The sequence below is a fragment of the Diceros bicornis genome, chromosome 23 (assembly GCF_020826845.1).
Source record: "Diceros bicornis minor isolate mBicDic1 chromosome 23, mDicBic1.mat.cur, whole genome shotgun sequence".
Taxonomy (NCBI): Eukaryota; Metazoa; Chordata; class Mammalia; order Perissodactyla; family Rhinocerotidae; genus Diceros; species Diceros bicornis.
Genome location: NC_080762.1, coordinates 30,795,516 through 30,822,924, shown reverse-complemented (window position 1 = coordinate 30,822,924; position 27,409 = coordinate 30,795,516).

Below are 27,409 nucleotides of genomic sequence, written 5' to 3'. Positions count from 1 at the left end.
TAAGACAGACACAACAGCTACAAGTATTAGAAATCAGGCTAACATTTACTTTTGGAGATGAGGAAAGGTGTTGACTGTAAGAGTACATGGTGGGAGGCTCTGAGGTATTAGTAATGCCCTATTTCTTGTCTTGAGTGATCATTATACGATTGTGTTTATTTTGTAAGAAGTCATCAAATTATACGCTTATATCTTATGTACTTTTTGACATATAATATTTCAATTATAAAATCTATGTTTAACAATTCTGTCCAAAAATATCATGTCCACAAATTGTCCATAGCTTCAATTCTTTGCTTAAAAAAATCTCAAGAAGTGCAAACTCTGTATGAAAGTTTAAAAATATTTTTTAAAGTTCTTATACAGTGACACCCTGCTTTATGCTATAATTTATAATCAGAAATATGCTTTTAAGTGTTACAGTCAATTAAAGAGCTTTCTGTCCCATTTTCCTCTCAGAAATCACACGCAAATAAGAGAAATGACTTTTATAAAATACAACCTTAAAGTAAAAAAAATGACAGCAATATTCTATCTCTTACAAAAATACTTAAAGATGGACACCAGATGGGAGAGGCGTTAACTGCCTTGGCAGAGCAGCAGCAGCGTAAACATAACTGGCTACAGATGGAGGTACCTCTGAAAGGCAAGCCATTTCATTCCTCACAAACTTGTCTCTGCTCAAGAATTGGAAGGCTGGGTACCGTAAGCAGCAGACTAAGGCACAATTCTAAAACAGGAAAGCTTTTAGAATCTCGGAATGCCATCTTCACCCTTGCAGAAGAGTGATGGGTTTATTTTCTGGGTTATTTTCTCACAGCTGAAAACAGGATGAGGCTCTGATTTGGAAAAAGTAGGAGTCATTGGGAAAGCTCATTCAGAATTACACCTTCCCCCACCACTGAAAACCAACAGACAGGCTTAGAACTCTATGCTCGGCAGAATTCTTAAGATGATCCGCAGTGACCCACACCCATATGTAATCTCCTTCCCTTGAGGGAGAGCAGACCTGTGAATATGAAGAGATATTATTCTCATGATTACATTACAAACGTGTAAGGATTTTGCAGATGTAAATAAGGTCCCTAATTAGGTGACTTTGAATTAATCAAAGGAAGATTATCCAGGATAGGCCTGACCTAATTAGATGAATTCTTTAAAAGAGGGCTTAGTCCTTCCCTGAGCTCTGAGATGCTCTCCTACTAGCCTTGAAGCACACAGCCATGTTATGAACAGTCCATGGAGATGGGAGGCCTCTAGGAGCTGAGGGCCTCAGTCCTACAACTGCAAGGAACTGAATTCTGCCAGCATCCTGAATAAACTTGGAAGAGAACTTCAAGCTCCATATGAGAACTCAACCTGGCCAATATGTTGATTGCAGCCTTGTGAGGCCATGAGCAGAGGTCTCAGCTTAGCTATGCCCAGACTGCTGATCCACAGAAACTGTGAGATAATAATATGTTTTGCTTAAGCAACTCAATTTGTGGTAATTTTTTATACAGAAATAGAAAAAATATATAATCTCTAAGCCAGGGAACTGAAGAATCACTCTCGACATTAAGGAAAATGCTTCAGAAAAACCAAAGCATATTAACTTTTGAAAGTCCACAAGGAAACAGCTGTCTCATTGGACAATTGACCCATGGTGATGTCTCATAGTTGGGATCCCATCTATGTGCAGAGAGCATCTAATCAGTTTTCCAATGCCTCATTCCAGAATATAAATGGACAGGCATTGAAAACAATCAAGCTGTATCTGACCTGGAGAATCCAGTCTCACAGCTAAGTCTAGAAGAAGAAAAGAAAGGCTCTTTAACTTGTGAAAAATTGAGTTAAAAGATGTAAAAGTGTTTGGGAAGATTAGCAATAGTTTAAAAAACTAACAATAATTAATTACGTTGGAAAGCAAATCCTAGAAGAAAAAAAAATAACTTTGGTATACTACTCAGCTAAACAAATTGACTAAACATCTTCCAGGGTGGGGGAAATGTAATTTTGGTATACTAATTGGCTCAGCTTTGAACATTGAATATTGATTTAGTGAAAAATTGCTTTATTAGACAGTATTTGGAGGCTGCAATGAAAATAAAAGTATAAGAGAACCAGACATTCATTTACTCTAATAACATTTGTTACGTCAAAACTCATTGAATCAAGAGCTATCGGAATAAGCATATTATTTAGACTAGCAAGATATCTTCCATGATAAATGTTAAACATTTGGAAGGGGTTGATGCTGAGGGCCCATTGTAGAGTTCGGAAGGGATGGAGTAGGGCATTGCTATTATTACTAACAACCTCTGAGCACTATTTAGTTTTTGAAATATGTGCAAACATCACATTGATGAAAATAAAAATTAGATTTACAATGTCTAGTGGTATGAGTATGAGCTCTTTATCTAAATTGTGTGTTTTCCTCAATGTTAATACTCACTGCAGCACACTAAGTGGCCCCTGGCGGCCTGAGTTAATGTTCCTCTCTAAGTGTCTGAAGACAAGGGAAGACTGAGCCACTAGGGACCCTCCAGTCTGTTAGGCAGAAGGAAAGACTACCAAGTAAATAGTCTAAAAATCATAAGAGAAGGAGGAAGAGAGTTTGTGTGCTCTTTGCATGATTATTAAAATTATTTGATGAACTAAACAGGTAATTATACCTAATAGATATTCAAAAACCTGTTTGGAAATTCTGATTTCTGCAACAAAGACTTAAAGAGAGATGCATAAAGTCCAGCCATAGACAGCATTGGGATTTTCCCAAGCTTTTATAGCCTTTTACTATTTTTGCTGACCTGTGAAAAGTTATAAAGACATTTGTAAATGGACCAAAATTAGAATGAAAAACAAGGAAAATTCAAGAAAGTCATGGACAAGAGAAGATATATCCAATTATTATTTGTTTTATATGATAATCAGCATTAAATTTAAAATTATAGGCAATCTCAATTTAATCTATTTGAAGATCCTAGAAACTGTGTTTAAAATCAATGGTATTTCAAAAAAAATACATCTTTTATTATTTGACAGTAATGTATAGAACAGAAAAGTCACACAAAATTATGAGACAAATCTGACCTTCTGTTTCTTTGAAATATCAGACAACTGACCAATAAATTTTCAATACTCTATTTTCTGAAAATGAGAAATCTCCTACCCAGACTGTTTTTATTTTGTCTTTGTATCTACTTTGCTTCATAACTTTAGATTAAAGTTACTTAGTCTTCCTTGTCATTTAAAATATTCATCTGTTAATCAAATAGGAGACAGACTAGCTGTCTGGTTTTGACAATGAGATCTTAGAGCTGAAAAGCTGTTTAGATGGGGTGAGGTAAGGATGGGGGAGTTGATGGCAGCTGTCAAATAAGGTAGGTCTGCACCTCCCAAGCCTGTTCTGCTTTGAAACCACAGGTTACTAGATAAAAAAGCAGGTACTAGATAAGCCTAATGGATTGGGTTTCCAGATAACACATTCAATTTCTTGGTAAAGTATTCAAGATGATATACCAAGTTGAGTCAAGTTCTAACTGATTCCTCTTCTCTGTAAAATTTAAGTTTAATGAACTTAGCTTAAATTTACCTTTTCTCTTTTTTCTAATGTTATACTGTATTTGCTTGCATAAAACATTGCAGCTACAAACAAAAATACAAGTTAAAAATTAATTTAGCCTTAATTAAAATATTAATTAATAATAAAGGGAATGCTCAGTATCTGCTATGGAATGAATGTTAGTGTCAGCCCCAAATTCATATGTTGACTCTCTAATCCCTAGTGTGATGGTTTTTGAAGGCGGGACCTTTGGGAGGTAATTAGGGTTAGATTAAGTTTTGAGGGTAGGGCCCTCATGACGGGATTAATGCGTTTATAAAAAGAGGAAGACTCAAGATCTGTGTCTCTCTCTCCATGAACATGCAGCAAGGAAAGGCCTTTTGAGTACATAGCAAGAAGGTAGCCATCTCAAGCCAGGAAAGGGGCTCTCACCAGACACCAACTCTGTTGGCATCTTATTCTTGGACTTCCCAGCCTCCAGAACTGTGAGAAATAAATTTCTGTTGTTTAAGCTACCCAGCCTATGGTATTTTGTCATAGTATCCAGAGCTAAGACAGTATTCTACATGATCATTTAATTTAAGCTCAAAATCTGGTTTGAACTTTCTAGCAAACAGCATAATGAATCAGTTACGTGAATCATATTTTCTGTTGTCAAAGAAAAATTGCACCAGATGAAATTAAACAGGCAAGGAGGAGGACTTTATTCAGAACTATTACAATAAGGAGAAAGATTGAATTCAACTCTGTTGAAACAAAAAGAGGGAGGATTTTTAAGCATCTGGTTGAGCTAGTGGAAAAGTACTGGAGGATGTCGGTTGGGATGTTGGTCAATCTGATTAGACCACCTGTGTTTCCTAATTGGCACTTAATGAGGTCAGGTTCCTACTCTCCTACAGAGACAGAGAGACAGGGGCACTATATTTCATGATGATTTCAAACATTTGACATTTCAAAGGGACGGCTCCCTGGTTTTTGAGAAAGATTCTTGGGCTGTAAAATTGGCAAGAGGCCCCTTACATATCAAAGGGCAGAGAAACAATTTGTAATTACAAGTTTTCTAAAGTAAAGAAAAGGGAAGTCAGGGGTCTACAGTCAGGAAGATCGCCTAAAGTTTAGTCAAGCCAAGGGGAACTTTAAGGCTATCTGGTCACTGTGAAGTGTTAAGATAATTATTCCTCATGGGAAAAAAAGTTTATACCAATATCCATTTCTAAAAGAAATTTCTCATGTAGATCTCAATAAAGAGTCAATGTCACCCAGGAAAAGATATATTTATTTTTATGCCAGAATTTTATATGAATAAGCAAGTTAATAGTTAAAATAACTTTTATTCTACTATATCAAATTTATACAGTCTTTAGTGGCACAATTATGAACTTCCAAAAACAGATTAAAAACTTAAGTAGTAAGAAACAAATGATATATCCTTTTGATTTGGTGAATCTTTCATCCCAACTGAATGACTAAGAAAATGCTCCTACATCATTTCATTGTTGCTCATTCTGTATCTCTAAGCCATGTTAACATAAGGAAAGCTACATCCAGCTCCAAAGCCTCTGGTTTCCTATTTATAATCTGTAAATGATTAGAGTTAATTATAACATATCTAGAAATGTCTCAGGATTGTTGATATGTGGGGCTTTCATACGATTTAAAAATAAGTATTCTGGTCTGTTACCATTACTTTAAAGTAGATATTTCCCAAGCAATTTTGTGTACACAATTACTGTTTTCATCTTCCTAGTAACATCTAAGGTGAAGAGGGCATGTACCACTGTATCCATTTTACTGACACACACATAGGATTCAAAGAAATACAAGATTACTTTTAGTGGTGTACAAAGCTTGGAGAGGCAGCATAAGAAAAAATAAAGTACCTAAGACAAATGCTACTTATGTAGAAGTAAGTAAGAAAGGTGAGGGATATCAAAATCTCTTTTCTGTTTGGTCAGTAATACTCAATAAGTAAACTTATTTATAAGTCTCATTTTTTATCGCTTGCTTTTTAAAGAATGTTTGAATCAGCCAAAAACTGAGGATATACTAGAGATAACTGAATTAGGCTATTTTTCAAACGTTCTTACTGGTCCCAGAAATATTCTGCAACCAAGAGACTAATTTTTCCTAGTCCACCATTGGATAGCAGAAGTAGGTTGAATATTTTTATCAAATAATATGAAAATAAAACATTGAATATAAAATGAGAATTTAATACTAAATGACTTGCAGTTATAAATAAAAACTAAGAATTTCTAATTAGAAGTGATCAGGAAATTATGAATGAAATTAACAAAGGATCCAGGCCATTTAGGATTAAGTTAGATTTCATTAGACAGAGAGATGAACTAGTGGCATTTCATGTGCCTTTAGTATACATACAGACACGGGAAAAGTAAAAGTTTACTGGAGAAGATGAAAATAAGACAAAGATATCATATATTCTTTAATATATGGATACATTTATTAGAATCAAATACAAGCTTAATAAAATAGGGGAGAAACAGACATATCTATGTCCATACACACCACACACAATCTGGAAGGTGTCATAATAAGTAAACAGCTGATTGGATTTACAGAACAGAGAGGAAAGGAAAATAAGGACATCCAATAGAGAGTATGTATTTTGAGGAGGATACAGAAAAGATAGTAAAACAAAGAAACTGGAATTCCAAGCTAAAATACTGCAGATTAAGGAAAGCAAAGATTTAACCTTGGTCAGATATAAATATCTTTGTCCTAGAATCCAAGCAAGTACTTGATAATATTACCTTTCTTCTTATTATGATTTATTTTCATCAGTCTGTATTTTAAAACTTTTACACTTAACTTTCATATTTTGTGGGCCATACAACTTTATCTTTGTCAAATGTCAAGTTCCTTGTTGAAACTACATATAATTTTCAGAAAAAAAGGAATCTCACACCAAAATCCACCATGACTTCTGAAATTCTCCAAAATAAAAATACCCTCCACAGCTAAAGGCACATAGTAAAGAATTCCTTCAAATTTAACATATAATTAAAATAGACAGTAACTAAAAATTTGAAATATTCTTCCCTCTCAAACTGACCATTTGGTGACCATTTGATTTTGAATGACACATTTGTTTTTTGTTAACTTTTTATTTTGAGATAATTTTAAACCTACAGAAGAGTCTCTCCATCATCTTCGGGCTTCCATGGTTTACAAGAAGAAATCTCCTGTAATTCTTATCTTTTATCTTGTAATTCTATTTTAACAAAGATAAGAATTACATATGTACGTATGTAAATGTATACCTACGTATGTAATATGTATTTTTCTGCCCTCAAGATTTTCTCTTTCTCTTTTGTGTTCAGCAATTTCCATGTAATATACCTAGGTTTTGGTTTATTTATTTATTTCTGTTATTCACTCTTGGTTCTCTCTGTTTTAATTTGATCTGTGGTTTGAGAGTTGTCATTAGATTTGGAAAATTCTTGGCTATTATTTCTGCTGTTATTTTATCTGCCCTGTTTCTTACTTCTTTATCTGAATTCTAACTATACATATCTTGACTATTGATGGTTTTGGGTCCACTGTTTATTTGTTTGGTTGTTTTTACTTTTTTCTCTTTGTGTTTCAGTTTGGAAAATTTCTATTGACCTATCTTCAAGTTCACTAATTAATTCCTCAGTTGTATTGAATCTATTGATGAGCAAGCCTACCAAAATTATTCTTTTTCTCTGTTACTGATTTTTCATTTGGGGCATTTCCATTTCATTCTTCTCTATAGTTTCCATCTTTCTGCTGAAATTCCTCACCTGATTGTTCATATTGTTCACCATTTTCTTTAGACTTTTTAATATTTTAAATATGTTTGAGTTCTCTGGCAGCTAGTTACAATAGATGTGTCATATCTGAGTCTGGTTCTGATAACTGCTTTGTCTCTTGGGAATGTGTTGTTTCCTCTTGACTTTGTGTGCCTGATAATTTTTTTTTTTTTTTTGCTGAAAGCCAGATATATTGAGTAGAGCAGTCAATGCTTTGGTATCCAGTTTTTATGCCTGGAAATGGGAACACTTTTTCCTCTGCTATGTCTTTACCATGAGGATTTGAGTTAATCTAGTTATGAGTTAAGCTGGGTTTGAGGTTTGTTGTTAATAGGGTCATTCTCACTGCACCACAGGTTTCTAATTCTTCTAGCAATACCTTGTGTCAAGACAGGGGCTCATATTGCCAAGGGTTTTTGATTGTTTTTATTGTTGTTTTTGTCCCTTTGATGTTTGTTCCACTCTTTAGGGCTTTCCTTTGCACTGCACTTCAGAGAGGGTTTCTTTCCATTCCCTAATCCCTGCCCTGTACCTCTCTCAATATTATTTTGCTGTTATTTGTTACTCAAACTTGTTTGTCTGAGGGGGAGGGGTGGGGCACTAGAGAGACCTTTCTCATTATTATTTACTAACGCTCAATATTTGAAAAGCACCATGTCCCTGTGTGTTAGGAGTATGGCTTCCTCAGCATTCCTGCCCTTCTCCCTGCTGTACTTCTAGGTCTGGCACATGTTCCTGACTCTACCTCAGGAGTAGGGGTATTTTCTGTTGTCTTCCACATGCTCCAATAGGTTTTCACCAGTAAGGGTGACAGTGTTTTATGTCATTTGCCTACACATAAAGACTTGTTCCACAAGTAAAACTGAAGAGAAGTATCCCTGTGGAGTTTCATGCCCCTCCCACTCCCATAAGTCCATGCCAAACATACACTTACTTAAAATTTTCAAGAATGTTCTCGGTAATGGAGAACACAGCTTCCATTGAGAGCACAGCTTCCAATTTCTGCAGCATCCTTGGCTTAATAATCTCTTGCAGAGCACAACTGACCTCCATCAATCCATCAACCATGCTTTCTGAATTCTTACTGGCATCAGACTGCATCTATCCCAGGGATCCCAGATGAGGCTATGCTTGCTTCTCTTCTATGTGGACATAAGTTTCTCTTTCGGTTTTGGCCCAGTTGGTTTCCCTGCCACTTCTGCTTCTGATTCAATAAACCTCTTGGATTTATAATTTGTCCAGTGTTTCTTATGCCTTGCAAGAGGCACAGAAACACTATTCACTAGTTCGGAGGACTGGGGATAGTAAAGCATAACTAATGAAGGCAGAGCTCTAGTCCTAAAAGATTTTACTAATTACTGAGGAATTAATTTTAACATACTTACAAAATACATATGAAAAAATGGAAATGTTTTAATTAAGCAATGTATAAAATGAATATCTTCTCGAAATTAATCATTATAATAGTTATAATTAATGGCTGAATTGTCATGTGTCTTTTAGACTAAACTAAATGGCAATTTTATGTATGCATGTCATTCTTTGTGTTTAGGGATTCTGACATGTGCTTTATGGCACATAAAGTCATTTCTTTATTTTGAAATATCACTAACTATATTGCCACAGTTTAAGAGTTCTGGATATATTTGAGAAATTAAAATCAGATCAAGATTAGTGAAATAAAAAGGAAATATTCAAGTCCAAGAAATAGAAAGGTATTTGTTTCTGTTTATTTTAATTGTACATAATAATTAATTAATAAAAATTTTATTATCAAAAAAGATGTAAAATATTTAAGTCAGCTTTACCTTTAAGCATGACCTATGGATATCTATAGTGGATTCATGTTTCTCCACATTTTTTCTTCAAACTTTGGCAGGAAGATAATTTATAAAGGAAAAGAAATCTCAGGATTTTGACCCTACCTTAGTTATATATCTCTACATAGTTAGGAATCTTGTCACTCAATCTATAATCTTATAAATGCTAGTTGTAGATAAAGCCAATGTCATTATTTGCAACAAAATCTTAGATTTCAGTCTCTAGTGTACATTGGTTAATTTGAAATAACTTTTACATAAATAAAAATAGGGTTTTCATTTCTGATGATTACCTATAAAATAGGACTTTAATTAAATTGCCTGACTATATACCAATTGGTGTTTTATGAATGAAACAAAATTAAAGAATAAAACTATAATTAAATAAAAAAGTAGAACATATAACACTGAAAGACAATACCACCTTTCTTAATTTTATAATATTAGATAAATTGTGAACATGTTTTGTATGGCTTCCCTTTGAATTTTTAGAACATTTTTGGGGTTAGAACTTAAATTCATAGGATTCACAAACCCCAAAACCCTATTAGCATTTAAACGTGACACAAATATATCATAAAGAGAACACGAATTAACATTTATTATTAATTGCATTTCAAAATATACATGATTCAACCTACTTCCATTTAAATGACTTCGAGGGCCAGCCCCGTGGCTTAGCGGTTAAGAGCGCATGCTCCGCTACTGACGGCCCAGGTTCGGATCCCAGGCGAGCACCAGCGCACCGCTTCTCCGGCCATGCTAAGGCCGCATCCCACATACGGCAACTAGAAGGATGTGCAACTATGACGTACAACTATCTACTGGGGCTTTGGGGGGGGGGTGGAAAGGAGGAGGATTGGCAATAGATGTTAGCTCAGAGCTGGTCTTCCTCAGCAAAAAGAGGAGGATTAGCATGGATGTTAGCTCAGAGCTGATCTTCCTCACAAAAAAATAAAAAACTAAAAAAAAATAAATGATTTCGAAATTAATTTTATGTAAATTTAAAACTTTTTCTCAGAAGTTCAATTTATACAAAAATGACATATTACTATTACATAATCTTTTCTAAGGACATTTAAGATTACATATCATAAAGACAAGAAAGTTTTCTTAATAATTAGCGCATTAAGAGTATTTATTATCAATGGATATTAAATTTTAATAAAACATTGCCCAACATATAGTGAAATGATCTTCTAATGTTAATATATTTGATAATGTAAACTATTCTTATATTCCTAGCTAATACCTGGCAAGATTTTTTTTCCTTTAATACATCAGATGCAAGTTATATTCCTTTTAGTGGTAACATTCTAACATTTTAGGAGTTTCAAGTAATGCTGCTAAAAAGGGATGGGCAAGGCTTCATCTACTCCGAGGAAATCTGAATTAAAAATATACTATATCTTTCAAGTTGATTGAAAAACAGTAGGTGCTAATTAAATAAATGCTTTCATTTGGATCTTTTTAAATCCATGCAAAAGATTTTCATTATTAGAGAAATAATCCCTGATTTTGCAGAATATTAAACATTGCAAGCAATAAAAGAACATGATACACACACATGAACACACACAAATGTGCATTCATAGGGAAAACAACTCTTGTTTATGTCTTTCAGAAAAACTATATGTACTCTATTTTCAAATAAAAATGTTTATTGATCATAATATTATATGATAATAATAATTACTATTACAAAAGTCCTTCAAGAAGGCATTCATACCCTAGTGTGAACTAGAACAATATAAAATTATAAGCTGGTAAATATTTTATGCTATTTAATAAACAAATATTAATAAATACATGTTTCAATAACACATAGTATGACAATTTTTTTCATTTTTCATACTGCAAGTCAGTGTAAACACACACATGCATATTTGTGTACTTTAGGAGAAAATGTTACCCCATAAATTAAAAAGCGATGAGTCAACAGAGATACAGCAGAATGAGGGGCAGTGATATGTTTAAAATGCATTGTCAACTTTTAAATTTAACTAATGGAAGACATTGTAACCAAGTTAATAGCATACTCACCATTTTTGTTCTCTATTCAGTAATCTCCCCTCTTTTGACTATATAAAAAATGAAATCTTATCTAGGCAATCTAATTAGTTAATACATAATGAATCTCAAATTTCCAAAATAGTCCCATTTATCAGTTTTGAGAATCTTCATAAGTCCAATTTAATAATGTCATATAAAGTTTGTAATGCAATTTTCAATTAGATTCTTAAGCTAAGGGAGATCAAATTATGATCTGTGTGTAGGATCATCTTATTCCTTATATTCAGTAATTGCATCTTAATTCTTCTATTCTATTTGTAATTCCCAATGATTTGGGTCTTATTTGAAAGTAATCTTAAAATCCCTTTCCTTACTTCATGCATTTTTAGGTTCCTTTGCCCCCCTTCAATCAATGTATCTTGTTATTAGTAATCAACTTTTCCCCTATACTGTCATTTGTTCCAAATGATTGTTTTCATTGTATATTTTATCTATGCTTTCAGATCATTTTTTCCATGAACAATATTTTTCTAAATAATGTTTTTCAAAATGTATTTCACATATTTAATAACGTCAAGATAGTTGCATTTATGACTAATTACCAAAAAACAGTTGGTTTGAAACTTCTTGGTTTGAAACTATATTATACAGAAAGTGAACAAAAAGGGAAGTAATATAAACTCAATGTTCATTCTTAAACAATAGCACTAATTTTCAAAAATTTAGATATACAGAGGTGATGAAAATATATAGAGAAGAGTGAAACAGCCCTGAAGATATATATAGATATAAGGCACCTGAGGAAGCGGGTCTCAACCTGAAAGTAAATCCTTTAGGTGTAGCAGTGAAAGGGGCCGCCAGGTCTGGTGGCTGAAGCATTCTTGGAAACGATTCTGTTCAGTTAAGCAGAGAGTTAAGTACAGAGAGAAGCCATTGTAGTGCACAGTAACCTGGCTCTAGCAATCAAGTTCACCGTGGAGTAGCAAATCATGAAGCCTAGAAGAATGTATGGCTCCTCCTTCATCCACAGGAGATCTCTGCAAATAGCAGGGAGAGTCCAATTAATTCCATGACCAGTAATAAACATGAATCTGGCTCAGTGTAAATCAAAAGATAGGAGAGACAGACAGACAGACAGAGAGATTGATATAATTATCTATTTCTCTGTGAAAAGGAGAAGACAAATGAGGAATACAATAAATAAGATATAATGTGACAAAATCAGAGGAAGAAATGTGAATTATTCAAACTCAGAAAATACTACGGGGAAAAAGATGAATTACAAATTAACATGAAAGAAAATAACCATTGAGTAAATTACATGTGACATAGAGCTATTAATAAGAAAAGCCAAGAAAAAGAAACAGAATTGGAGAAATTTTAAATAAAGATTAGTAAAAGTTGGTAAAATAGTTTCAACACATAAATTTCAGATTTCCCAAATGCAGAAGATGTAACAATGGAAAAAAAAATGTTTATATATATGACTTATATGATAAAAATTTTTCTAAAATAAAGAAGTTAAATGTATATTTTAAGAGAACACAGCATGTCTCAAAGAAAAATATAGTTCAGATCAAAATTTACCCCAGTGAAATTACCACACTGTAGGAGTAATAAAAATATATAAAATACTTGAATAAATTATGAAAATAGAATCTTTGCGGTAGCCAAAACAAAATAAGTCACCTGTGATGGAAAAATTTCCAGGCTGGCCTCAGACTTTTCCCAAAGAAATATTCAATATTAGAATAAAAATACCTATAAAATAATCAAGAGTAGAAAATATAAAAATATATTTTTATATTTTTAGTCAATATAAGCCATCACAAGCATAAAGGCTACAGCTCAAATATTTATAAATATACACAAACCTAGATAATATTGTTGATAAGGAATCTCTTAGGGTCAAAGAACCAGTAAAGAGTATTTGACATATTTATTTGTAGGGTTATGGTAAAAGACAAAATGTGTCTTTTTTTAAATAGATTTTATTTTTAGAATAATTGTAAGTTCACAGCAATATTGAGTAGAAAGTACAGACAGTTCTCATATACTAACTGGCCTTAGAAACTAACAACCTCCTCTAGTATCAACTTCCCTCACCAGAGTGCTATATTTATTACAACTGATGAATCTACAGTGATACATCATTATCAATCAAAGTCCATAGTTTACACTAGGGTATACTCATTTTGCACATTCTATGGGTTTGGAGAAATTTACACATGTATATATGTTTATACGTTCATACAAAAGTTTCATTGCTCTAAAAATCCTCTATCTTCTGCATATTCATCCCTCCCTCCCCCAACCCCTAACCCCTGGCAACTAACAGTCTTTTTACTGTCTCCATAGTTTTGCAGTTTCCAGAATGCCTTATAGTTGGAATCAAGTATGTAGCCCTGTTAGACTGGCTTCTTTCAATTAGTAATAAGCTTCTAAGGTTCCTCTAAGTCTTTTCATGGCTTGATAGCTCATTTCTTTTTAGTGCTGAACAATATTCCATTGTCCGGATGTACCGCATTTTACTTACCTGTTAACCTACTGAAGGACTCTTGGTTGCTTCCAAGTGTTGGTAATTATGAATAAAGCTGCTATAAAGATCTGTGTGAAGGTTTTTGTGTAGCCGTAAGTTTTCAACCTATTTGAGTAAATATCAAGGAGCATAACTGCTGAATTATGGTAAAAGTATGTTTAGTTTTGTAAGAGATGGCTGTGTCTTCCAAAACGGCTGTACCATTTTGCAGTCCCACCAGCAATGAATGAGAATTCCTGTTTTCCATATCCTCACCAGCATTTGGTATTGTCAATGTTCTGGATTTTGGCCATTCTAAAAGGTGTGTAGTGTGGTATCATATTCTTGTTTTCATTTGCAATTCTCTAATGGCATATGATGTTGAGGCTCTTCCTATACATTTATTTGTTATCTGTGTATCTTCTTTGGTTAGATGTCTGTTCAGATCTTTTGTGCATTTTTTAATCAGGTTCTTTGTTTTCTTATTGTTGATTTTTAAGGGGTTTTTGTACATTTTAAACATCAGTCATCATCAGACAAAAGAAATGTTTTTTGCAAATATTTTCTCCCAGTCTGTTGCTTGTCTTCTTATTCTCTTGACAGTCTTTCACAGAGCAGAAGTTTTTAATTTTAATTAAGTCCAACTTATCAATTATTTCTTTCAAGAATCATGCCTTTGGGTTTATATCTAAAAAGTCATCAGCATACCCAAGGTCATCTAGGTTTTCTCCTATGTTATCTTCTAAGACTTTTATAGTTTTACATTTTACATTTAGGTCTAGGATCCATTTTGAGGTAATTTTGTGAAGAGTGTAATGTCTGTGTCTAAAATCACTTTTTGCATGTGCGTGTCTAGTTGTTCCAATACGTTTTGCTGGAAAGACTTTCTGTTTTTCATTGTATTGACTTTGCCCCTTTGTCAAAGACCAGTTGACTATATTTATGTGGGCCTATTTATGGGCTCTCTATTCCTTTCCACTGATTTGTCTATTCTGTCACCAATACTCACTGTCTCGATTACTGTAGCTTTATAGAAAGTCTTGAAGTTGGATAGTGTCAGTCCTCCAACTTTGTTCTTCTCCTTCAACATTATGTTGACTATTCTCAGTCTTCTGCTTCTCCATATAAACTTTAGAATCAGTTTGTTAACTTCCACAAAATAATATCTTGGGATTTTGACTGAGATTGCATTGATTGTATATATCAAGTTGGGAAGGACTGATATCTTGACAATATTGAGTCTTCCTAGCCATCAACATGAAATCTCTCTCATTTATTTAGTTCTTTGATCTCTTTCACCAGAGTTTTGCAATTTTCCTAATATATATCTTGTATGTATTTTGTCAGATTTATACCTAAATAATTTTGGAGTGCCAATGTAAATAGTATTGTGGTTTTTTGCGTGTGTGTGTGTGTGAGGAAGATTAGTCCTGAGCTAACACCTGTTGCCAATCCTCCTCTTTTTGGCTGAGGAAATTGGCCCTGAGCTAACATCCATGTCCATCTTCCTCTATTTTATGTGGGATGCCGGCCACAACATGGCTTGTTGAGCGGTGTGTAGGTCCATGCCCGGAATCTGAACCTGTGAACCCTGGGCCGCCAGAAGTGGAGAGCATGAAGTTAACCACCATGCCACCAGGCTGGCCCCAATAGTATTGTGTTTTTGATTGCAAATTCCACTTGTTTATTGCTAGTATATAGGAAAGCAATTGACTTTGTATATTAACTTTGCATCCTGCAACCTTGCTATAATCGCTTATTAGTTCCAGCCATGTTTTTTGTGTGTCAATTTTTTCATAATTTCTACATAGAAAATGATGGCATCTGTGAACAAAGCCAGTTTTATATCTTCCTTTCTCTCGCTCTTTCTCTCTCTCTCTCCATATGTATCTTTTATTTCCTTTTTTATCTTCTTGCATTAACTGGGACTTCCAGTACAATACTGAAAAGGAGTCGTGAGAAGGGACATCCTTACCTTGTGCCTGATCTTAGAAGAAATGCTTCCAGTTTCTCACCATTAAATAGGATGTTAATATGTAATCTTTTAAAGATGTGAAAAATTAGAATTACATGCTCTACAATGTAGAAATGCAGTGTAGAAGGGGAAAGAAATGATAAATAAGAAGAGATGCAGAGAAGGTTGACTGATTACCTCATCTATAAAAGCTAGCACTCAGGGGCCGGCCCAGTGACGCAAGCGGTTAAGTGCGCGCGCTGCTGTGGCGGCCTGGCGTCGGCCGGCCCGGATCCCAGGCATGCACCAACTCACCGCTTGTCAAGCCATGCTGTGGCAGCATCCCATATAAAGTGGAAGAAGATGGGCATGGATGTTAGCCCAGGGCCAGTCTTCCTCAGCAAAAAAAAAAGAGGAGGATCGGCAGATGTTAGCACAGGGCTGATCTTCCTCACAAAAAAACAAACAAAAAAAAAGCTAGCACTCAAAAGCATCACTCAGTGTTTACAAATCACCTGACACCGTAAGAATATAAAGGTAAACACAGGAAAATACAATTGTCTATACTCATATTAAAGGAGAAATAAAGGAATGTAAAGGAGAGAGAAAGGAAATCACTTTTTTCTCTTCTTCCTTTCTTTCCTTATTTTCTAATAGGAAATTAACAGTTATGATCCTTATAGAAATAGAAAATTAGGAAATACCCTTACACAGTAATTATTATAAAGGTGACTACAAGACCCAAAACAAAAATCTTGCTAAATATCAGAAAATATATACACTCAAATAAGAAAATAATTAGAGCACAATATGAGAACAGAACTATATTATAGAATTAACATGGAAGAGATCAGACCAAACATATTTGTCATATCAATAAACGTAAATGTACTTTAACACATTAAAAGAAAAAGCGATCACACTGAAAAAGATATCATAGCACAACTTTACAGTATATACAAGAGATACATGTAAAAATAGAATTCAGAAAAGTTAAGATATAAAAGCAAGAGGACAGCTACAATATACTCCCATTATTAATGTATCAAATCATTTATTTTCTCATTTATTTTCCAATGTTGAGTATTATCAGTTTTTGCAAATTATTTCCAATTTAAGAGGTTAAAAGGGATATCCTATTGTTTCAGTTTGCTTTCATCTATGTAATAATCAATTTGATCAGATTTAAATCTGCATTTCTTCTGTAAGCATTCATGGTCTTCATCCATATTTTTATGACTTTATTTTTTTAGAGCAGTTTTAGGTTTACAGCAAAATTGCGAGGGAGATACAGAGATTTCCGATATATCCCCTATCACCCACGTGCATAGCCTCCTCCATTATCAACAGCACTCACCAAAATGGCACATTTTTTACCAAAGATGAGCCCACACTGACACATCATAATCACCCAAAGTCCATAGTTTACCTTAGGGTTCACTCTTGGTGTTGTACATTCTATGGGTTTGGACAAATGTATAATGACATGTATCAATCATTATATCATACAGAGTATTTTCACTGTCCTAAAAGTCCTCTGTGCTCTGCCTATGCATCTCCCACCACCAACCCCCGGCAACCACTGACCTTGTTATCATCTCCATAGTTTTGTCTTTGTCCAATTTTAACTAGGTATCTTAACTTGTCCTTATTGATCTCTAAAAGCTATTTTTCTGTGGATGGCAAAGAGGCATGTGTTACACGCTTAAACGATAGGAAGTTCTATAAAACAAGAGATGTGAAAGCCAATAACTGAGTCAGTTATTTCTATAAATGCACTATCTGGCTTTCCCACTTTATGCTAATGATTTAAAATTGGAATTCTCCCCTAAGTCTTTTAGTGAATCAGGCCATGAAAAAAAAACCTACATGATAATCTGGTATGCTCCACTAAGTGTAAAAGGGATTACCTAGGAAAGCATATTTATAACTATCTTCAGAAATACACACTTGGCCATCTTGAGCGCTTCTGTACTCTCCAACCTATTTACTTCTGTATTACAAATTTTTTTTCTTGAAACTTACACTTTCATCCCAGAGATAGGAAGATTTTGAGAATGAGTGTATTCCATTTTAAAAAGCAAAAAATGTCAAGTTATTGTTGAATTTTAATATCTGAATAATTTTAAAATCCTAAGTTATATCCTCAATTATGTACATTAAAATTAGTTTTAACTAATCATTTCATATATTTTGTTGGTTCAGGAAAATCTATTATTTTGAAAATCCATTGGATCTAAAGTTTGACATACTCTATCTACTCATAAAACCTTCACAAAAATTTGATTTCTATTTATAACATCCTCTTTTCCTCCTCTCTTTCTCTGATACATGATTGTGCACATTAGACATGTATATGATTATATATACTCATTTATATGCTACTCATGATTCATTTCAGATAAAAAATAATCAATTCTTGTGATAAAAATACAGTAAAATCTAATTTTGTCATCTACATATTTAATTTTAAAAAGACTCAGTGGAAAATTTATTTAATTTTATTAACCAATTTTTAGAAGAAAGTGTAAGGGAAATTTAGAAGAAAAAGGAAACAAAGAGTCTAAGTTTTTCTATGTTTTTAGAAGTTACTTAGATACAGTTAATTGGAATTTGCTAGTCTTTTCACCCTAACATGTCTGACCTGAGAGCAAATAATCCAGTTTTAGCATGATGGGTTTAGTATTGCCTATATTTTCTCATATTTATTTGTAGAACATCTTTATATTGTCTGAATAAATCCTTTTAATTAATGTATTATATTTGCATTAATATAAGTACATTAATAATTTTTCCTCCCCCTCTTCTGGATTAATGAAGTATTTTTTATTATCCTATTTCTCCGTTAGTAGCTTGTAACAGTCTTTTTGAGATTACATTAGAGATTATACTTTGCATCCAAAATTTAACACAGTTGCTTTAAATTACCACCTCTGTCACTTCCCCACATTGAGTCTCATTGCGCTTTAATTCCTTTGCCACTCTCCCACCTTTCATCGTCTTGTCATCTATTTTAATTCTGCATGTATCTGCACATTACAAGATATTACTGTTAGCGTCATAAATAATAAAGTCATTTCAGTTTACCTGGATATTCATTGTTTCCTGTGCCCTTTATTTCTTCTTAAAATTTTAATGTGCTTCTATTTGGAATCATTTTCCTTCTGCTTAAAAACACTTCCTTTAATATTTTTAGTGAACTTTTGCTGAAGATAGAGTCTCTGTTTTTGCTTTTCTGAATCTATTTAGTTCTTGATTTTGAAAGATATTTTCTCCAGGAAATAATTAGGGGAGGAGATAGTGAAAGCTAGAAATTTGTAAGTGGAGAAATAAGACAACAAAACTATGAAATAATATGATAACTTTACTTAATTTTAAACCTAGAGCTACGAAAATAATTAGTATCTACTTCTCTTCTTCCTTAATTTACTTTGTGGCATTTTCTCATTCTCTCTCTCCAACTAAGAACATAAATAAAGTTGAGTTTGACTTTGAACATTTTATTCTACCACACATAAATAGTTAAAAGCAGAAGTACATCTGCACCAGTTAATAATTATGATATTATCTCTTTTTGCTATAACCCAAACTATGTACTCCTCATGTTGTAGAATTTTTAAAGCTTTCAAATACAAGAAAAATACTGAACAGTTTTAGAGTCCATTTTCTCTTATCTTAAAAATAAGGACATTCAGCTTTTTATTTGTAGTCTGTGATGCTATATTGATGAATTACTGTTTGTTGCCTGACGCATTTTCACGGAGCAGATTTTACCATGAATGACTTCAGCTATTAAAATAAATAGTTCAAATTTTACAATGTCAAAATTTTGTTTAGAAAAACGATTTTACAATCAATATTCTTGACTTTTAATAAGACTGTATGTAAACAGCACTGAAGCCTCTCCCAGGTTGTGTTCCAACAGAAGTAGAGTTTGAAGTTTTTACATTGTTTACATTATGCATTATTAATATGAACAGTGTTGTATAATGTTGCTTTGGCTTTTAGCTGTATGCTATTATTTTATTATTACTTACAACATCATTTTTCAGATTAATTTGATGTTTACATTTATTTAAATAACCCAATTTTGTACAAATAAAAGCCATGGGAATCCAAGGAACTGGAGAGCTACAAAAGGTGAATAAGTTGTGTAAGGGGAATTCCAGAGGATAAAATAAAATATATCATTTCCCAGATAACAGTAACATACATCGATGTCTCAAGAACAAATCTTATTTTCAACCTATATTTTTCAACCCCATTTTCATAGTTTTTCATAGGAAAAAACCCTTCTTTGTCATCTTTTAGCTGGTTTAACACTACTTTCACAGTAAATTATCACCTCTGAGTTCAGAGCAGGAAATCAGTACCTATGAAAAAATCAGAAAACTATGAAATATCCTAAAATAAGAAGATGAACTGCTTTCCATATTCTTTTATTTCAGTGGAATGTCTTACCTGAGTTTTACAAGCCAGATGGAGTAACAGGGGTGAAGTGCCGCTAATAGTTCTTTCCTACTTTGCGAGATTCTTGTTTGGTTCAGAGATGGCTGGGGTGATATCTCACGTTACAACTGCATGTTCTTCACCATTTAAGTTCAAAGAAATGCCTGCTGAAGAGCCAATAAGCCTAGTCCAGGAGGGTTTTCAAACCAGGATTTACACTAGTATCTATTTAACATACACTTTGACTAAAGATCTAATATTAAAGTAGATAATGAAGGAGGAGTAGCCGGGCAAATTTGGCTCAGAAATGATGTTTCATATTTTTGTCATACTTAGTGATTTACTTCTACTATAAATAATGCTTTGAGTTTACTTTGTGGATTCTGCCTGAAAATGTTGGGTTTCTCAGGGAGTGGCCTGGAAACCTTTCTCTCCTGCCACATATTCTCACTAAGGAATGTCATCATTTCCCAAAGATTTAAATACTATCTTTACGTAGATGACTGCCAAATTCATATCCTAAACCAACACCTTTCCTCTGAACTCAAAACTTGAATACCCAGAAGACTACTTGCCATCTCCAATCAGATGTCTTTCAGAGATTACAATTCAGATATCACAAGTGTAACATGTATAAAACAGAAATCTTGATTTTTTTTCACTGACTTGTTTCATACTTCACATCTCCCCATCCTATTAAATATTATCACTATCCATTCAAGTAAGAAACCCAAGAATTGAATTATCCATGAGTCCTCACTTCATCTAACCACACTGTCATCAGAATAAATAGTAATTTTTTCTGTATCAAGGAGTTTAAATAAATGTATCATAGAGTTTTATGACAGATAGTAGGGTAGAGTGAGAGATTAAGTTTTATTTTGTGTACCTCCAAAGAAAAGAATCAGTAGTTGAAAGTTATAGTGAGGCAGGTTTTGGTTCATTAGGATGAAAATCTACATAAATCAGCAATGTCAAAAATAGTATTTTTGCCCTGATCCTATTTTAAAGTATAATTCAAGTTCTACCTCCTTTTCCTCCTCATTACTGCTGACTGCTTCATCTAGGACTTGAAGCATGGACCACTACACAAAATAACCTCTCTCCCAACTTCTACATTTGTTCACCTCTAGTCTACTATTAGACTGCAGTAAAACCAACTTTCTCATATCTCCGTCAAGTCACATCACTCCCTACTAATTAAAACCTTCCAGTGGTTTCTCATTGCACTTATACTTAAAATCAAATCGCACTTCTTACTGTGCCCCATTTTATGTTCTCACCACTGTCTATTACCACAGGCTTCATTTAATCCACTTTCAACCTCTCTTATATATCAGAAATCATGTTGCTCTTCATTGAACACTTTGGACATATGAAGAATTATGCCTAGAATACGTTTTGTGCCATTTTTTATGATTAGCTTCTTCTCATTCTTCAGCTTCAGCTTAAATGTCACTTTCTTGAGAAGATCTTCCCGGAAGAACTACTGAAGATCTCTCTAAGAGAGATCTTCTCAGTTATTATTATTTTCTCAGTCTCTTATTGTTTTCATCATGTCACTGGTTACAACTTGCAGTAATTTTAGTTGTATGATAGGTGTTCCATGTTCTTACCTTCTCCATTGGAAGGTAAGCTTTTTAATAGAGAACTAGTGATATCATGTTTACGTTTGTATCCCCAGTACCCACAGCAGTATCTTGTGTATTACGCCCTTGGTAAATATTTATGGCTGAAGAAAATCCAGGAATAAGCAATTGACTATTTGAAATTCGGAAGAGCCTTCTAGGTCAGAGATATACATTTACTGTGATAATTAGAGATATATACCACACTAGAAAGAGGGAAACATATCATATTGGCTAACATATCACATCTGTAATCAGGATAATTCACTAGTTTTAAGTAAGTGGATCCCAGATGAGTTCATATTAGAGGTCTTATCTTAGGCCCACTAAGGTAGTTTCCTTATCTGTTTCATAGAAACATTTAACTTTGTTCAATTTTTATTTTCTAGAAATTCCTAATAAAAGGCGGTGTCTCAGGCAAAATCAGAATAGCTGTTACGTAGAGGAAACTCATCTACTCTTGGCCTCAGATGCTGCAGGTCATCAACAGTTTCTCTCTGCTCCTTCCATCAGGTTTTTCTTCACCATTTCCATCTGCTGACTTCCCTTAGTTGGGAAAAACACTTCGGTTTCCAGAGACTGGATCTTCTGAAAATGAAGGGTAATCCCTTTAATAGTGCAATAGGTACATTTCCTAATAGTTCTTTCAGTTTTTCTACATAGCCCTCTTGTTTGCAAGTATGTAGATAATTTGAGGTGGAGGTAGCAAAAGGTTTTGGACAAGGTGGACATATAAACAATTAATTCATTACACAGAGCTAATGAAGCCTGACAAATTCCTTGCTCATTTATTGTGAAGGTTTTTCTTTCTTACCAGCTCTTTTGTTCCTCCTTACAATATAGCTTCCATAAAGGACTTTTCCCCAGGAAGGTGACCAAAGTTGTGAGTGGTTTGAAAGGAGTCACTTGTAGGATGATTGAAACAGCAAGATAGCAAAAGAGGAAAAATTACACACTAGCAAAGATATTCTGATACGTGTGTGTGTGACATATAGATAACAATAGACAACTAGACATTTACGTATATGTGTATGTGTGTATAATTGTTTTTACTTCACATGCATACAAAAAAATTAAACCACATGTAATTAAAACACAAGCAGAGGGGCCAGCCCAGTGGCATAGCGGTTAAGTTCACATGCTCTGCTTTGGCAGCCCAGTGTTCGCAGGTTCTTATCCTGGGCGCAGACCTACGTACCACTTGTCAAGCCACGCTGTGGCGGCATCCCATATAAAGTAGAGGAAGATGGGCACGGATGTTAGCCCAGGGCTGATCTTCCTCACCAAAAAGAGGAGGATTGGCAACAGCTGTTAGCTCAGGGCTGATCTTCCTCACACACACACACACACACACACACACAACCACAAATAGGATAGCAGTGATAAATGCAAAAACATATATTATAGAATAGAAAAAGGAAAGGAGGGGAAAACTACCTCAGAAAACATTGGATAATAAATTGTACAACTACTCACAAAACAATTTCTTTTGTAAAGGGAAATACAGTTGAACTTAGCCATCAGAAAAAAACATATTTTCTCTATGCCATCATGTTGTAAAGAGGAGGTTAGTCTTATTTTGCGTATCTCCAAAGTACAGGATTAATGGTTGTAAGTTATAGGGAGGCAGGTTTTGGTTCATTTGGATGAAGTCAGTATCATCCAAAAAAAGGATGAGCAAATACACACAGCAGAGAGTTTACCACTGATGGAAGAATTTAGGCCTGAAAATTACACTGTCTTCTTGGCATGTAGAAGAAGGAATTTCTAAGTTGTGAGAAATATTATAATAGATGATGTTTTCAAGCTTTTATTTCTCTGTTTCCTAGTTCACTATTCAGCTTTCTTAGCAAACACTTTTGCTTCCCTTCAGAATATATATATTTATAGCAACAAATCTCTACACTTAGGCTAGCTATATTTCCTTAAAACTTTGATATAGAATAATAAAGCACAAAGTACTGCATACCATTAACCTAGGAACATTAGCGATATCTTTGGTGAATAATAAAACAGTCTTGATTACCCATTTCAGCACAGACTGTGTGATTTCACAGTCAAGTGATCAAAGAGTGAATTAACTTAAAACAAAGTCATAAGCAAAAGAAAACTTCATGCAAAAGAAAGATTTTAAGTTTTTATAACAGAAAGTAATTTTGCTATAAGACATAGTCTCCTAACTCAGTTAAGATAAGGAATATCTTATTTTTAAAATATCTTTCTCCTTTCATTATATTTTTAAAGATGTTGGGTTTTCTCAATAATACTTTACAAGGTTTCACCCAGATAGTTCTCACCTAGCATTAATTTGCCATTTAAGAGTACTTTTATTGTATATGTTTTCAGAAAAAAAAAAAAATCAAGCACATGCAAAAATCAATCATGCATAAGAATCAAAATCCAGAATTGTTTTTAAAAGTAAAATATTTGTTCTCATTTAGTTATGAAACCATTTCTCTTATAATTAGATGCAGTTAAAGAAATCATAGAATCTGCAAGGTAGATTGAATTAAAGAAAACGTTTACTCTGGCTCTCTGTCCCTAAAAGGAACTAAAGCAAATTTATTAATTGTAATTCTCTAACCTATCCTGAAACAATTCTAGGGGTAATATTTAAATCATCATATTTGTTTAGCCTGAACCTTCAGTGGCTATAATATACTTCTACTAATATGTGTTCATGGTCAACTTGGAGGTAGGTGCTTAACCTTAGGGACTGCTAAGAAATTTCTAACACAATTCAGGGTCTCTAACTAATCACATCACTGCAAAGGTCTCCTGGGACAAATTCCACTTATGTAAAGAAGTTTGCTATGTCCCTCTTGTCTTTTTGCCTATGCTCTAGCTATACTGGACATCTTTCAGACAACAGAAATGTCAAGCTATTAATATCTCTGAATTTTTAATAAAACTTCACACTGTAACAAGAAAGATCTAGCATCTGCCCAACTCACAGGGCAAACAGTTATTTACCTTTCGAGATTCAGGTTAAGTCACCTTTTTGATAAAATTTACCCTGACATCTGGCTCAAAAGGAATTTCCTTCTCTGTTAGCTGCAAGTTTTTTAAGAGGTTAAAGTTGAGCGATAGATGCAAAACACCAATAGACACATGCAACACCAAGAAACCCACGCAAAATTTCCTTAATGGAGCTAAAGGTTTTTACCTATTTACCCACAGAACACTACACAGAGTGGATAGCACAGTTGTATATTTGATTAGGATGCAAACTTCCCGGGCTTATAAATCCCTACGGAGGGGCCAAAGTCGAAATTGTGTCACTTGGGGCAAGGATTGCTATGGGGCCTTCACAAATCTCCCTATGCTACTCTCAGATTCATTTGAAATGTTTGGAAAACTCTGGCTACATGCCTGCCCTCTCAACTGGTTGCAGGCTGTTGTAACCCTCAATGTTTAGTGAGGCTTTCTGAATTGATGGACAATTTCCCAGGAATAACATGCCTTTAACAGACTTAGGTTTCACTCTTTTCTGAATTCTATTTCTGAAGTATCCTACTGTATGAATCACACAGATGTACTATCTCACCTATATAATTTATTAGATTTCCTTATTCATATATCTCTCTCTCCTACTAAATATACATCCCTCAAAGGCAAGTCTTTGTAACACCAGCACCTATCCAAGTGACCAGGATATAAATATTAATATTGGTTGCAAGAAACCACAAAAAGATATCATTTACTTCTACTTGCCTTATGATAGAACTTTTATGTGTTTGAAGATATGTGATAATTTATCATTATGTATTTCTATCTTGAATCAGCCAGTAAAATAAAGTTCCCTTTAAATATTGACACTGGTGATCACTCATCTTTTCTTACAACTCTTTATTCTCTACTTTCAAAGAAATTGTAAATTCTCTTGCTTTCCAATTTTCTATGGCTTACCCTTCAGTTATCATTCTATAAATACACTTTCCCCTCTTCTCTCTGCATGTACCCTCTCAGCAAAAATCCAAGAAGCCACTCTATGGCTTCGAAAATAATTCTGACAGATGACTTCCTAATTTTCAGATTCCGTCTCCACTTCTTTTTCATACTTTCATCCTAAACTTAAGAACTATCAGACATTAACCTCTACATCTCCTTCCATCATCTAAAATTCAATTACCTAAAATAACACTCTCCTACCCCAATTTCTCTATTTCTATTAATAATATTATAATTGTCTCAGTCATCCACACTTAAAATCATATGACTTTTTCCTTTGTACCGACATATAAGCAGTTGTTTTCCCTCATATTATACAAAAATCTCTTTCTCTTTCTACTACTTATATTTTAAGCTACTAACTTTTGTGGTAAATTATTATGTAGTGACTTAAAATAATTTGTTATTCCCACAGAATCTATGGTACAAGAGTTTGGAAAAGGAATGCCTTGTCTCTGCGGTCTGGGCCCAAGATAATTGCACTTTTTTACATGTTAGCTCAGGGTTCCAAAAGGAAATATACCTGCAAATAAGGTGAAAGCTACATCACCTTTTATAACCTAGCCTCAAAATATGGTAACATTTATTCTATATTCTATTGGTTACAAATAAGTAACAAGTCTGTTCAAGATTCAAGAGGACAGAACACAGATCCACCTCTTGATAGGAGAACTATAAAGCTTACATTGTAGAAAAGCATGTGGAACGGCAGAATTTGTTTTCACCATCAATGAAAAATACAATCTGCCATAGTCTGGGAGTTGGCCACTATTTGCATCATTTCTACATGCAAAATATACTACTTCTTTCCCCTAAGACCACCAGTCTCAGCTCATTACAACATTAGCTCAAAGACTATGTGCCCAAAGTTCAGACACTCATGATCTGTATCAGGTCCACTTTTGGAAGAGATTCCTCAAGTGTAGTTCCTCTGGTAAACTAGAAATACAAGATATCTACCACACCTACATGCAACATGCCACGGCGTGATAGGCATAGAATAACAACCACAGACACTCTGTATGGACTGCTTGGACTGCCATAACAGAATACCACAGACTGGGTGGCTTAAGCAATAGAAATTTATTTTCTCACAGGTCTGTAAATTGGGAATCAAAGATCAAGGTGACAAAAGGGTTGGTTTCTGGTAAGATCTCTCTTCCTGTCTCATAGATGACCCCTTCTCGCTGTGTCCTCGCACGGCCTTTACTCTGTGCATGCACATCTCTGGTGTCTCTTCCTCTTCTTATAATAAAACCAGTTCTATTGGATTAAGGACCCACTCTTAGGACCTCATTTAACCTAAATTATCTCCTTAAAGGCCCTATCTCCGAATACAATCTGATTGGGGGTTAGGGCTTCAACATATGAATTTTGAGGGGACACAATTCAGTGCATAACACACTCCTTTTCAAAAATGGGGGAAAGTGGAGGCACACAGTAGTCACTGGGCCATAGCAATTCTAAAATCCAGCCAGGATCATGTTCCCATGTCCTTGATTAGGGCTTATCTGTGTTTTCCCTGAGTTCTCCGTGTCTGCTGACCCTGTCCTCTGGGCTCTTGCTTCCACACTCTGTGTAATCCCTTCTTTTCTATATCAAGTGGCCCAATCTGCAACTGAGTATCTTTCTAAACTTGCTTCCTGTCTGTAAAAGACTCCTTTTCACTGCATGCTCGTTATTCCTTTCCTTTACTTCAAACTAATACAATTTCTTTACAATGTTATAGAGTTGT